Consider the following 15,252-nt stretch of genomic DNA (forward strand, 5'->3'; position numbering starts at 1 on the left):
AATGGAAATCTATACTGTCGTAGATCTCCATACTGGCGCACGGGTGCCGAAACCTCTTCATAAATCATAAGATTACGACTGGAGCACAAAACGTCTTAATAAATCCGTCCCGTCGCATATTGTGTAACATTTTGATCCCGGCGAAAAAGCAAACTTCTACGAAAGGCGACGCGTTGAAAATGTTGTCGAATTTTGAAGAGCGGCTTCATAAAATAAGTCACTTTAGGCAATTGACTGTTGCGCTACAAATCATTCGCAGACTTACAAATTGCTTAAACGTAAAGGAACTTTAACATAAAACCAAGCTTTATAATTCTACACTTCCATGCTTGGCAGTGGATTCAGCCTTTTAATTCCATACTATAATTTCTTTGCGCTTCTCTTCCCGTAGGGTATCTTTTTTTATACATTTTTGTTTACTGTTTTGCCCTTATGTTAGCTCAAAAACTTTTACATTCTTCTCTTGTTTTTCTATAATTAAAGATTTTTTTTCTTCCTTTCGTAAAAGAATGAAGCCAAGGCGCTCGTTGCAGCCATTAAAGCACAAACACATCCGTCTTCTGATTCAGTGTTCGGCAGGCAGGCAGTGGATGTTGACTAACGTTCTCGAGACAGACTCTAAGAGAAAGTGGTAGACTTCACCAACAGGGGACATATTTTAAGCACAGGCCTTGGGCTAATGATGTTGCTAAAGCTATCTCTGATTCACTGTAGGAACTGCTTTCCTTAACGCCACAACCAAGCACAATATTAGCTCAGCTTTGCTGGAGTCGCTGTGACTTATAACTAGGGGAAATGTTTTATAAAGTCATTCTGAAAGATGGAATATCAAATCAGTTCTCGTTTTCTTACGACTGAACATTTATTGGCAAGGCTTAACACTTTAACCGCCACAGTGTTTCTGCGGACGGACATTTCAGCATTTATGAGCATGGAAGGGGTTTTAACGGCCCAAAATCGAAATTTCATACTGATGACCTCAAGTCTTTAGTAGGTGATTCGTCAGAGTCCAACAGTCAGACCCCGCACAAATCTTTTGTTCTAGCAGCTTCTGGGTTCACAGGTGGCATGTAGAGTTGAGCGATCGGGATCGGAAAAGATCGGATCCCGATCTGCGATCGAGCAAATTTCACGATCGCGATTGGCTGGAAAATGATCGGAAATCGTATTTTGAAATCTCAAGATCAGCTCAACCCTAAAAGTGACTTTTCCTATAGAGAAGCATTGACTAGGGTTGAGCGATCGGGATCGGGAAAGATCGGATTCTGATCAGCAATCGAGCAAATTTTGCAATCAGGATCGGTTGGAAAATGATCGTAAATCGGATTTTAAAATCGATCCTGAAATCTCAAGATCGGCTCAACCCTAGCGTCATGACCAGAGCTGTTCTTATGAAATAATACAATGAGCGCTGCATTCCCATCATACTGGTGGATCCAGTGGACTACAGTAATGCTCATATTACTGGAATGGGGCAACGGTGCAGACTCCGCCCTTCCACTAGCAGCTTCCAAGGCTGCCAGAATGGATGATCGTTGTGGGGTCTGGGTGTCGGCCTCAACAGATGACATACTGATCACAGGATAGGTCATCGGAATGAAAATTTGATTTGGGGCTGGAAACCTCCTTTAGGCTAAGGTGTCACATAGCGGGTCGCAGTAAAAAAAGGACTGTGTCTTCTGTGTCTCATCCACACGCAACACCAATGGCACCTTGAATTATCCAAAATCAGGAGACCGTTCACTGAAGTGCTACCTCCTGAATGCTATACTATCCAACGGCCTGTAAGACACTAGAGTGGGCAGCTACCATCTTGCATGCCCAATGCTTTTTTCTCGAAGATGTTAATCTGCCACAGGTGACGGGCAGCAGCTTATCCTCTCTCCGAGAATACATGCATGCTCAGCCATGTGTATCGGGCACGGTAGGGTTGGGAAGAATAGCTACAGCCACCTAGACCGTACACATCGTCGCAAAATACCATTGTTTTTATGCTTTTAGCTCCTTCCCACACCCTTAAGCTTTCAAAATCAAAAAAGTGTATCTGAATTTCCCTTCCCCTTTTCTTAATCCTCTTACAAACAGCAGCCAGTGAGCTGTCCAAGCAGCGGTGGATTATAACTTACTAAAGCCAGAAGTTTTCTGTTTAAATAATATCCAGACTGTAAAGAAATAATTTGTAGGTCATAGAAAAAAAATGGTCTTTCAAGTTCACACCACATCAGCATACGTAGGTAAAGGAAGGCATTGTGGCCCCGTATTTAGTTGGTGAAGGTCTGCACCGCCCGTAAAATACTGTTTAAGAGAGATAAAAGGGAAATAAGTTCAAAACTGGCATTCGGGAGCTCATTTTACTTTCATGGGATTCTACTTTATAAAACTGCAAAGCGGCAAATCTTCGGAGATTTATTACAGTGACCTCCATGAAAAAAACACAACCAGTTATTCCAGGGCTGGACACATGCAAGCACACAGAACTTAGGAAAATGAAGGGACTGTGGGATCAGCAATATGGTTTCTTCTGCAACTCAAGTTTTTGGAAAGTTCAACTTAAAAAGAATACACTGACACAGTTATAGTAGGGTCAAAGGGTTAGACTCAATGGCAGGGTGTAACTTGAGGGCAATGGCGTAACTAGGAATGGCGGGGCCCCGTGGCAAACTTCTGACATGGGGAAATTTTGACATAGGGACCCCCCCTTCCCGACCGACCCCCCTCCTAGGTATTTCTGCACGTTCTATTATGCCCCATAGTGGCCCCTTAACACAATATTATACTCTGGGGTCTTTTCAGACCCCAAAGTATAATAATCGGAGACTCGGGGGAATAAAAACATAAAAAACTACTGTTACTTACCCAGTGCTGCACCTCCCATGAGGCGACCTGAAGCGACCGCTTCAGGCGGCGCTATGCCAGGGCCGCGGGGAGGGCGGCATTTTTGCTTACCTAAGCGTCACCGAGCAGTGGATTGGGGAGGCCGCTGGAGCAGTGTTGCTCCAGCGGCCTCCCCTCATGCTCCTCTCCCTGCCTGCTAATGCCGCTCCGCCACACCCCCTTCGCTCCGCCCCACCCCCTCCTTCCCGCACCTCCGCTCCGCCCCATCCTCCCGGGAGGGGGGGGGGGGCGGCTTTCTGTCGTCCGCCTCGGACGGCGAAATAGGTAGGTTCACCCCTGTACTTACCTGTCCCCCGGCTCCTACGCTGTCTTCTCCGCTGCTTTCTGCGCTACTGTCCTTGTTCAATGATGTTGGATGTCACATGACCCAGGAAGCAGGCCGGGTTCATGTGACGTCAGAGATGTCAGGAGGAGGCCTGGCAGGATCGTGGAGAGGTAAGTAACATGTTTTTTATGTTTCTTACCTCTCCCGGTCCACCAATCATTATATTCGGGGGTCCGAAAAGACCCCTGAGTATAATGATAGCAGCGGTAGCAGCTGTCACCGGGCCCTGTGGCAGCTGCCTCTGCTGCTATGGTGGTAGTTATGCCACTGCTTGAGGGGGGTGCAGAGGGTGTAGTCGCATTGAGTGGTGCATTGGCATCAGTATTGAGATTGTAACTTCCATCTGGACCATAAGCCAAGGAGACCCACAGATTACCCCAACCACACTAAGGGAGATTAAACTCCATAACCATCACTATAATAAATTTGCTGTAGGGATGAGGTAGGGGGCCCCCAACCAAAGATTGCACTGGGGCCAACAAGTCAATGAACTTGTTGAGTATGAAGGAACAAGAGCAAGTATTATAATGACCATATTTATATCTGTATAGATACAGTACATAATCTTCTTGCAGATCTTTTGCAGTATTAAGCAGCTCTGGGGTTAGCACTGTTGTCTTGAAGCCCTGGGTTTAAATCCAACCAAGGTCATCTGTAAGGGGTTTGCTTGGGTTTCCTCTGGGTACTCCAGTTTCCTCCCACGTGCCAAAACTATACTGATCGGTATATTGGCTCCTCATATAAACTACATGTAGGTTTTGGGGATGCCTATATGACAGCCAGCAACTCCCCTACTCCAAAACGCTCTATTATATTTGAGCGTCCAAGGGAAAACAACCCCAAAAATGTGGGTTTGCCTGAACCCCGGATTAATGGGGTTGGCCAAATCTCTTCAGGCCCTAAATTTTAATAAGCAGATGCCCAGAAGATGTGGTAAATAAAAACACTGTTTCCCACATCTCTCCTGGGTTCGCTTGCAGTAATTATTGTACTATCTGGAATATAAATAGCAGAGGTCTAGGGGTGGGAGTGATTTGGTCCCTGTGGTCACACTTTGAGTCACTTGTCATGTCATAAGCGTGCGCTAAGTGACTGCTTAGGCCCATTCAGTCCTCAGAGGTCCTCCAGGTCCTGAGACATCACAGTTGAGACTTGAAAAGGACCAAAGAGGCTGGTAAATGTGAACTGGACACAATGATCTTTCCATTTTATACTCAATGGTCTTTTAAGAGAGTACAATAATTAATATATGGTTTAGGGGGGGAGGATCACACTTCTGATTGTTGTCCAGTTTGTGAATTCTGCCGGGTTTCCTTCTTCTGCCCCGGCGAAGCTGGACAGGGGACAGAAACCCGGCGGTCAGTTTCAAAACCCATTCACTTCAATAGGTTTGCAAAGGTGACCGCCCCTGTGTTTCTTCTACCTGTCCATGGGGAAACAGGTTTTTTTTTTTTTTTAGCTGGACACAACGTCCTGCATGTCCAACTTTGTGTCCGGTTAAAAAAAACTATTTCCCCACATACAGGCAAAAAGCGCACGCGGGCAGTCACCTTTGCAAACCTATTGAAGTGAATGGGTTTAAAACTGACCGCTGGATTTCCGTCCCCTGTCCAGTTTCACCGGGGCAGAAGACGCAATGCACAAACTGGACAACGAGCGCAAGTGTGAACCTCCCCTTAGGAGTATAATCAAAAACACTTTTAGTTCTGACTGAAAACAATATCAGTAGACAAACAATACAAATATTCAAAATGAGGTTCACCCATCTCTAGAAATGACTAGAGATGAGCGAGTAGTACTCGATCGAGTAGGTGTTCGATCGAATACTTTGATGCAGAACCAGCGTTGCTTGGCAGAATGCTATACAGTCGGCCAATCAATGCTAGTTCTTCTCCTACCTTTAGAAGTCTTCTCCCTGCGCAGCTTCCCTGCGGCGTCTTCCGGCTCTGAATTCACTCTGCCAGACATCGGGCCTGGACAGAGCCGACTGCGCATGTCCGCTTGTGGTGTGGGCATGTGCAGTCGGCTCTGCCCAGGCCCGATGCCTAGCAGAGTGAATTCAGAGCTGGAAGATGCCGCGGGGACGCTGCGCAGGGAGAAGAATCCAGCCCGACCCTCACTTATGGACTTGGTAAGTAGAATTTGATCGAATGTTGCCTACCCCTGAAACAAGCATTTCCCCCGATAGACTATAATGGGGTTCGAAACCCGGTCGAACAGTGTGCGGCTGTTCGAATCGGATTTCGAACCCCGAACATTTTAGTGTTCGCTCATCTCTAGAAATGACCAAACTGGTTCACAACTCCACAGCTAACGCCTTGTAAAGTAGCTACAAAACTGTTGAAAGGAATCTTTAGTTTCTTGTTTTCACACTTTTTTTTTTTTTTGTGGCTCTTCAAAGCAAAGCAATCTCTTAGCTTGTTTTATGACTCTGAAGTACAATTAAAACTTGTTCTAATTAAGAAAAACATTTTTTATCCACCCTATTAGAAAATTTGATGTTAACATACGGTGGTCCTCTGCTCGGTACCCCTATCTGCTGGTACGAATAAAGAGTGGTTGCTGTCCTGTCCTGCATTATATATATGTTACTATGCAAACATGGCTTGCAAAAATAGAAACGTTAATAGTTGTTTTTGTCAATTTACAAAATTAAGAGAATGAACAAAAGAGAAATCTAAATCCCAATCCAATTCCATCAATTCTTGATACACAAAGAGTATGATCACGTGGCGGAGAATGTAGAGGAACTCCTCTTCATTTTCCACTGCTGCCATTTTATCGCGGTCTAGCCGTGATAGGATGCTGGCGCAGCGCATAGAAATTCTTCTGCGGCATCCCTCTGCTGATTAGGACCAGATGTCTCAAGGGAGTCTTGAGATGCGGACGTCTTTTTTCCACGTCCTACTACAATCTCTGCCTTCCTTGAAAGCAATGGGAGGCGGATTCCAAGAGGAATCTGCCCCGGATTTGGGGGCAAAATCCGGGGCAAATTCCTCCATGTAAACACAGCCTTACCAGGAGGTTTTGGAGGAACTCGGCAGAGAGAACGAAAGACAGAATTAAAATAAATAAATAAATAAATAAATAGATGTAAAAAAATAAACAAAAATAAAAAGGTGAATAAAAAATAAATTGAAATAAAATAAATAAATAATAAATAATTAATTAATTAAATAATAAATAAATAATAAATAAATTAAATTAAAATTAAAATAAAATAAACCAATACCACTCCTCCATCACATGTTCTAACACCACTTTCCTGACACCAAAGTATGTGTCAGCTACCTAAAAATTATGATAATGGGGCAAAAATTATTGTAATTGTATTGTACCCAAACCCCCCAGAATATGTCCAGTCCTTAACCAAGGAAAATGGTCCAGTCCTGAAGTGGTTAATCACAACACCGAAAAATCTCAGTGAAAATAGGTGAAAAACTAATAAGTTTGTTGGGCAACACACATTTTCACTTTTTATGGCGAGGCATGGGTGGTGAGATAGCAATACGCATTAACAATATTTTCTAAACCATTAAAGGATCTCATTGTGTAGCACTGACTTATGTTTATTCCTTGTCTCCATCTGTTCCCTTCTCATAGATCCCTTTTTTTTACCGTTCCGTCATTTTCACACATTTGCTATGTTACAATCTCATTGTTCTAATTCCCCACATCACCAAAAATCACTCTCTGCAGGTAATGATCATGAAAGTGACCCCTTACTCGTCTCATTAAAACGCTCACCCCATCGACTCAAATGCAAAAGGGTTTAATTATAAGGATTTCAACTGGTAGTTACACAGAACGGGGGTAGAACAAGAAGAAAATACACAATGAATAAAACATACCATCTGTTCAAAGCCAGATTCATTAATTAGGTGCTTCACACTTTGGGTTTAAAAATATACATATATTTATAAGCCTCTGAGAATTAGAGAACAAGTCAAACTAAATGTACCAGGAAAACTGGAAAGAAAACGTCAGTGTTTGTAAGATCAAATTTGCAAGTAAAGAACTTATTGGTCTACGGTGTAAATCTCTGATGGCACCATGTCCAAATTGGTCTACACATGACAGATGACATCTTGCTTGTGTTGTTATGTAGTGAAGGCTATGAGACGTTTACTCTTAAATGCATGTATATAACAGGGTTAACGCGCAAATAAATCACGCTGGTAACATATAACATCAGCAGCATGACTTCTTTGAGTGTTTGGATTCTCAGTGTTCTCATTGTCCCTATTCACACCTACCTATTACCTAATCATATGACCTATTCCTCTCTGTCCCCACACTGGCTCTTCCCGGTACCTCTGATGACAGTGGTAGACCAATGAACTAGAGTAACCCCAAATCACCTGATGAAAGCAACCAAAATGCTATAAGCTGTGATTGCTGACTTTACTGTGGTCCTTGGTTACTCATGGTCATTTAGAAGAAGTTGAATGATTGTTGGCAACACAGTACCAAAAATGGGCATAAATATTGATATGGCTAATTATGGTGGCACATTTTGGGTGAATGCTAGTGCAGGGACTCTTTCAGGACCAGAGTCCCTGCACTTGGATGGGTTACTAAGAGTCATTTGGAAATAGATGAATGATTGTGGATAGCACAGTACCAAAGATGGGCCATAATTATTGACACGGCTAATTATTGTGGCACATTTTGGGTGAATGCTAGTGCAAGGACTCTTTCAGGACCAGAGTCCCTGCACTAGGATGGGTTACTCACAGTCATTTTCATACTTCTTAACCCAAGAACATATACAGTAATAGTGATGCTTTACTATTGTATGTAGATTCCAGACAGAAGAGTGGGAAAAAGTGAGGGGGTTAGGGGTTAGGTGATGGGTGGGGAAGATAGCAGGATACCACCAGCCATACAATTGCTCTGAATTTCAAGATAAAAAATATATTTCGGCTCACCCTACCGCTCCAATGAATGTATAAATCCTCCTTAGTCAGAGTGCACGGATGCCGATGGACTTTCCCGGCCTGTGCAGATTTGTTAGATATAGAAAGAATCCAGCACTCACGATCCAGAGGTTAAGTATAAAAACTTTGTACTTTATTTCTTCATATTAAAAATTTCCATAATCTTAGAGGTGTTGCTCCAGCAGATCAAGCGTATCGCTTAAAGATTGTTGCTACGCGTTTCGGGACATAGTCCCTTCCTCATGGCATGAAAATATACTGACAAAATTGTGGTTAAAAACCCCTCTCATAGGGGTGTGTCCCAATTAATATTTAACCCTTTGTTATCCCCCTAAAAAAGTGATACCACTCTCTCTGCTGTGCTACACCTGTACACCTCTTATAATATCACATTTCAAGACACAAATCCACATGAGTTATACAATGATCTTATATACATCAATATGTCCATTTCTTTCATTAGCAATTATATATACACATATACAGACATATTAGGGCCTACATATCATTTCACTATGCCCTAATCGTATATGTCCATATATACTGTCCTAGTCTATATTTACACAGATTACCTATTCCAATGGTCCCTACTACCACACTAATAACATAACTTTTACCTATATTCCACTATCATGAATCGTCCTCCTGTAACCACAGTCCTAGGAATACTCATACGATGTAAACATTATTCCTTGCGATCACGTGATAATAGGTCACTTGAGCGCAACTATCATATTCACCTATCGCGAGATCCTGACTTAGTCTGAAACCATGACATTATGGTCATACCGACCCATCTGTCATCTGAAACAGAAGATGAACAATACCTCAATATTAGGTGAGTATGTCCACCATTTCTCTTATGTTAATCACAAATCTACCAGTAACTATTAGGTAGAAACATACATCCTTCTACATATTTATTTTTTGAACTAATAGTTGATCATAAGTAGAGATGAGCGAACACTAAAATGTTCGAAGTTCGAAATTCGATTCGAACAGCCGCTCACTGTTCGAGTGTTCGAATGGGTTTCGAACCCCATTATAGTCTATGGGGAACATAAACTCGTTAAGGGGGAAACCCAAATTCGTGTCTGGAGGGTCACCAAGTCCACTATGACACCCCAGGAAATGATACCAACACCCTGGAATGACACTGGGACAGCAGGGGAAGCATGTCTGGGGGCATAAAAGTCACTTTATTTCATGGAAATCCCTGTCAGTTTGCGATTTTCGCAAGCTAACTTTTCCCCATAGAAATGCATTGGCCAGTGCTGATTGGCCAGAGTACGGAACTTGACCAATCAGCGCTGGCTCTGCTGGAGGAGGCGGAGTCTAAGATCGCTCCACACCAGTCTCCATTCAGGTCCGACCTTAGACTCCGCCTCCTCCGGCAGAGCCAGCGCTGATTGGCCGAAGGCTGGCCAATGCATTCCTATGCGAATGCAGAGACTTAGCAGTGCTGAGTCAGTTTTGCTCAACTACACATCTGATGCACACTCGGCACTGCTACATCAGATGTAGCAATCTGATGTAGCAGAGCCGAGGGTGCACTAGAACCCCTGTGCAAACTCAGTTCACGCTAATAGAATGCATTGGCCAGCGCTGATTGGCCAATGCATTCTATTAGCCCGATGAAGTAGAGCTGAATGTGTGTGCTAAGCACACACATTCAGCACTGCTTCATCACGCCAATACAATGCATTAGCCAGTGCTGATTGGCCAGAGTACGGAATTCGGCCAATCAGCGCTGGCTCTGCTGGAGGAGGCGGAGTCTAAGGTCGGACCTGAATGGAGACTGGTGTGGAGCGATCTTAGACTCCGCCTCCTCCAGCAGAGCCAGCGCTGATTGGCCGAATTCCGTACTCTGGCCAATCAGCGCTGGCCAATGCATTCTATTAGCCCGATGAAGTAGAGCTGAATGTGTGTGCTTAGCACACACATTCAGCTCTACTTCATCGGGCTAATAGAATGCATTGGCCAATCAGCGCTGGCCAATGCATTCTATTAGCTTGATGAAGCAGAGTGTGCACAAGGGTTCAAGCGCACCCTCGGCTCTGATGTAGCAGAGCTGAGGGTGCACAAGGGTTCAAGTGCACCCTCGGCTCTCCTACATCAGAGCCGAGGGTGCACTTGAACCCTTGTGCAGCCTCAGCTCTGCTACATCAGAGCCGAGGGTGCGCTTGAACCCTTGTGCACACTCTGCTTCATCAAGCTAATAGAATGCATTGGCCAGCGCTGATTGGCCAGAGTACGGAATTCGGCCAATCAGCGCTGGCCAATGCATCCCTATGGGAAAAAGTTTATCTCACAAAAATCACAATTACACACCCGATAGAGCCCCAAAAAGTTATTTTTAATAACATTCCCCCCTAAATAAAGGTTCTCCCTAGCTATCCCTGCCTGTACAGCTATCCCTGTCTCATAGTCACAAAGTTCACATTCTCATATGACCCGGATTTGAAATCCACTATTCGTCTAAAATGGAGGTCACCTGATTTCGGCAGCCAATGACTTTTTCCAATTTTTTTCAATGCCCCCAGTGTCGTAGTTCCTGTCCCACCTCCCCTGCGCTGTTATTGGTGCAAAAAAGGCGCCAGGGAAGGTGGGAGGGGAATCGAATTTTGGCGCACTTTACCACGCGGTGTTCGATTCGATTCGAACATGGCGAACACCCTGATATCCGATCGAACATGTGTTCGATAGAACACTGTTCGCTCATCTCTAATCATAAGTTTTTCTATTTTTTAATATATATATGCTAGATCCGACCGTATATTTAAACCTGCAGGGGATCGTGTATTTAACTTCATGATCCAATAGGCTTCTCTCCGTAACAGCATCCTGCGCCTATCTCCTCCCCTAATCGGTTTGTGTACCTGTTCTATGGCATAAAATTTTAATGTATCTACATTACCTTGATGTATGGTAGAAAAATGCCAAGACAGATTGGACATATTTTCTAATTCTTTTGAACTGTCATTGACATGTTCTGTAATCCGGATTTTAAACTTACGCTTTGTACAGCCAACGTACAACATGTCACGCCGTACATTCTGCTATATATACTACAAACTGGCTGTTACAATTCATAAAATTCTCTATATTATATGTTTTGTTTCCTGTAGAATCATGAAAATTTTTTGGTTTTTTTAATATATTTGCATGCACTACAGCGTGATAAACCGCAATTATAACTCCCCCTGACTGACAACCATGTGTCTGTACCAGATTTTGTTCTTTCATATAAGCTGGGGGATATTTTATTGCCTATAGTGCATCCTCTCCTTGCTACCACTCGAACTCCACCTTGCAAAATATTTTTAGTAGCTGTGTCTTGATATAGAATTGGTAAATTTCGATACACAATATTTTTAATGAGATTGAATTGGTTACTAAAAGGAGTCGAAAAAACGACATTATTCTCTCCTTTTTCTATTTGTTGTATATTAGAAGTTCTTTTATTTTTTCTGATGTATTTTGTTTTATCATCTTTCAGTAACTCCTGTCTAGATATCGAATTAACAATCTTAACAGCTCTTATCAATGCCCACTCGGGATAACCCCTATCTCGAAGTCTTTGTAGGGTTATTTTGCTTTGTTCTAAATAGACTACATCATTTGAGCAATTGCGTCTAGTACGCATTAACTCACCGACTGGGATAGCCTTGATGATACAATTGCTCTGGATCCTCAGCTATTCAAATGAAAGAATTGGACTACCCAGCAAATTCTATTGGACTGTATAAAAAAACCTCTCCCATACAGGTGAATATGGTTTGCTCCACCCCATTGTGCCTATGGTCCATGGACCTTCTATAAGGAACAAGAAGTCACAAAACGTTTTATTCTTAGTAGCAAAAGTTGTAATTGCAAGATAATTAGGATTTTAAAAATATAGATACTCATTTGGAAAATTAAAAATAACCAAAAACTCTGTTTGACAGGACAATGTGATTTCAACAATTGGTCATTTCTTGGCAACACCTTCTCTTTAAGTAGTTTCCCCTGCATGCTCTGTCTTAAATTATCTGTTGTCTCCAAAACTAGTAAGTGAATATTAACTGCTGTGAGGTCTCCTATAGATACAGTAGCATATGGAGAAAATAGAAGATCCTGCCCCCTATTGATGTGTCCTCCGTTATATGTTATGGATCATACGTTAAGCTGCTTTTCTCAATACAACTTGATTTTCTAACAAAGTATCACAAAATGTCTATTTGTGTCTATGAGTGGCCACCCAGTGGTAGAGGGTCAATAGCAACCTCTCAAGACATTCATTGAATTGGTTTCAAGACAAATTGGAATTTTTAAGCCATGTGAAGATCAATTAAGTGTGGACACATCTGGAACTTTCCTTCACTCTCTAGCATGAAGGACAACAACAGTAGCCGTGAATGGTATTGATGTGAATTGAACACTGGGGTGAGGCTAAAAACATAGTATCGGTTGCAGCAGCCGAACTGTGTCTCTGTGTCTCTTTTTGCTCTTCCCAGTTCCTTATTCCCTGGACAGAATGTATTCAAAGAGACCCTAGAGCAGGGGTCCCCAAACTCACCCCACCCCACCGTATGATATGCTCCTCATTACGCCCCCCACTGTATTATATGCTCTGCAGTACAACAAACACATACAAGCACACACCCACTCTATTATACTTACCCATGAAGAGCGTCCTTCTCCTTCAGACTGCAAGCGCAATGACGTCATTATGCTTGCGTCGGGACAGAGGTCACTCTCTGCAGTCAGTGTAGGCCGCGGTTGCACAGCCTACACTGACAGCTTTCAAATGTATGTGCGGCGATACGCTCACTATTGGGGAATCAGATTTCCCATTAGTGAGTGATCCAGGCGATGGCGCACAGGCCTCATGCGGTGGGCCGGTTAAATGTCCTCAGCGGGCCACATGTGGCCCACGGGCCGTAGTTTGAGGACTCCTGCCTTAGAGTATAATAATAGTTCTTTTGGTTCTGACTGATAACTTTTGAAATCTTTCCAGGGAACCTTGCAAATTGTTGCAAAACCAATCTTGCAAGGTTTGCTCATCACTTATGATAGATAATAGGCTGAACTAGATATATATATATATATATATATATATATATATATACTGTCTCTTTTTTAGACCCATGTATCAATGTGACAAGAGGATGTCCACTAGGGTTTGACCACGTAGTGGATTATTTACTGACAAAATATGAAGACAGGAAACGGTTTCGAACAAATTACTAAATTTCAACTACCGCTCCAGGCACGGAACACGAGTAGATATTTCAATAGATTGATCAGCATGTTTTACCATGCTTTTGGCAGATATCTAAGTTTCCAATTAGTATCTGTGTCTTCCAACTAAGAGTAGCCTAGCTAATAGATTGGCTTGTGTTTTTATTTTCCTCCATGCAATCAGAAGCCGGTGCCTATGGCTTCGACCTTCTCTGTCAGGTCAGGAAACACAAAGAGCTCTCCAAATATCCCCAACATTTCAGGTAATCAGAAAAACGCATCAGCTTTGTCTTAGTTTTTCCTGGAGAATTAGCATTTTCCGAGTTTACGAAGACAGGATAACAACACTCCGCCATTAACTAGTTCACAGCCAGCCATTTTTTCCCCTGGGCTCAGATGAATCCGATGCTTGAAAACACGGGAAAAATATGCAGGAAAATTTCAAAAGTATTAATGAAGCAACCAAGGAGCGGAATGATAAGGGGTTCTTGAGAGCCCTTTTGCTAGACTGTAGATCAACTTTGCATGTTATGCTGCCTGAAGTCTCATCAGAAGTGATTTTCTTCAACATCCTATTAAAATGTCCTTTGTTGACCTTGCTGTTTATAAAGCCTTAGACGTTGAAGATCAGAAAAATTTACTTTCATTAGGTTTCTTTTTTTTTATTTTAACTCGATGGCGGGGAAAGCTTTGGTTTACTTCGATCATTTGTTAATAGTTTAAATGTTCTTTTGAACTGTCAGATTTGGAAACGCGATTTAGAATGCTCTTTGTAGGGAAAAAGTCGAGAAAAATGCTTATAAAGCCTAAGCGAAATTTAAGTTGGCAAACCTGGCAAAAAAATATTCAAAAACGAGTACAAAGTTTGGAGTTTTAGCCTGACAAAGAAAGAGAGTCCATGAGCATGAAACCTGGAGGGTTTAGAGAAAAGTCAACTACTGGCATGTCGGAGACAAACATTTGGGGAAACGTCACTGATGCGATATCAACAGGTTACAATGTGTCGATCCCTTATGAATAATGGCCTAGGTGACCCCTTCTCTGGGTCACGTCTTGGACATACAGTATACATGCACATAAGTAGCAGTCATTATACAAATAGGGAGTCTTATTTTACTTACATCCTCCAGTACCTGGATGTATAGGGCTGGATACAACTATGGGACACAGGTAGTTACTAGAGATGAGCGAACACTAAAATGTCTGAGGTTCAAAATCCGATTCGAACAGCCGCTCACTGTTCGACTGTTTGAATGGATTTCGAACCCCATTATAGTCTATGGGGGGGGAAATGCTCGTTTCAGGGGTACGCAAAATTCGATAACACTATACTTACCAAGTCCACGAGTGAAGGTTGGGCTGGATTCTCCTTGAAGTCTTCTTCCGACGCAGCGCCCCCGTGGCGTCTTCCAGCTGGAATTCACTCTGCCTAGGCATCGGGGCCTAGGCAGAGCCGACTGCGCATGCGCGGTTGGCTCTGCCCGGCCCGACGCCTGAGCAGAGCCGACTGCGCATGCGAGGGCATACCCGCGCATGCGCAGTCGACTCTGCCTAGGCCGGATGCCTAGGCAGAGTGAATTCCAGCCGGAAGATGCCCCGGGGACGCTGCACGGAGAAGACTTCTAAAGGTAAGAGAAGAACCAGCGTTGATTGGCAGAATGTATAGCATTCAGCCAATCAACGCTGGTTCTGCATCGAACCTTAAACTTCGGACAGCTAGCTACTCGATCGAACACTACTCGCTCATCTCTAGTAGTTACTTGTACTATAGAGGCTGGTAGACTTTGTTAAACCCAAGCTGTCACAGCATAGGGATCTAGTGTGGAAAACGGGAGTGAAGGGAGGAGGTGGAGCCACCCGGGTGCTGGT

The sequence above is a fragment of the Leptodactylus fuscus genome, chromosome 5 (assembly GCF_031893055.1).
Source record: "Leptodactylus fuscus isolate aLepFus1 chromosome 5, aLepFus1.hap2, whole genome shotgun sequence".
Classification (NCBI taxonomy): domain Eukaryota; kingdom Metazoa; phylum Chordata; class Amphibia; order Anura; family Leptodactylidae; genus Leptodactylus; species Leptodactylus fuscus.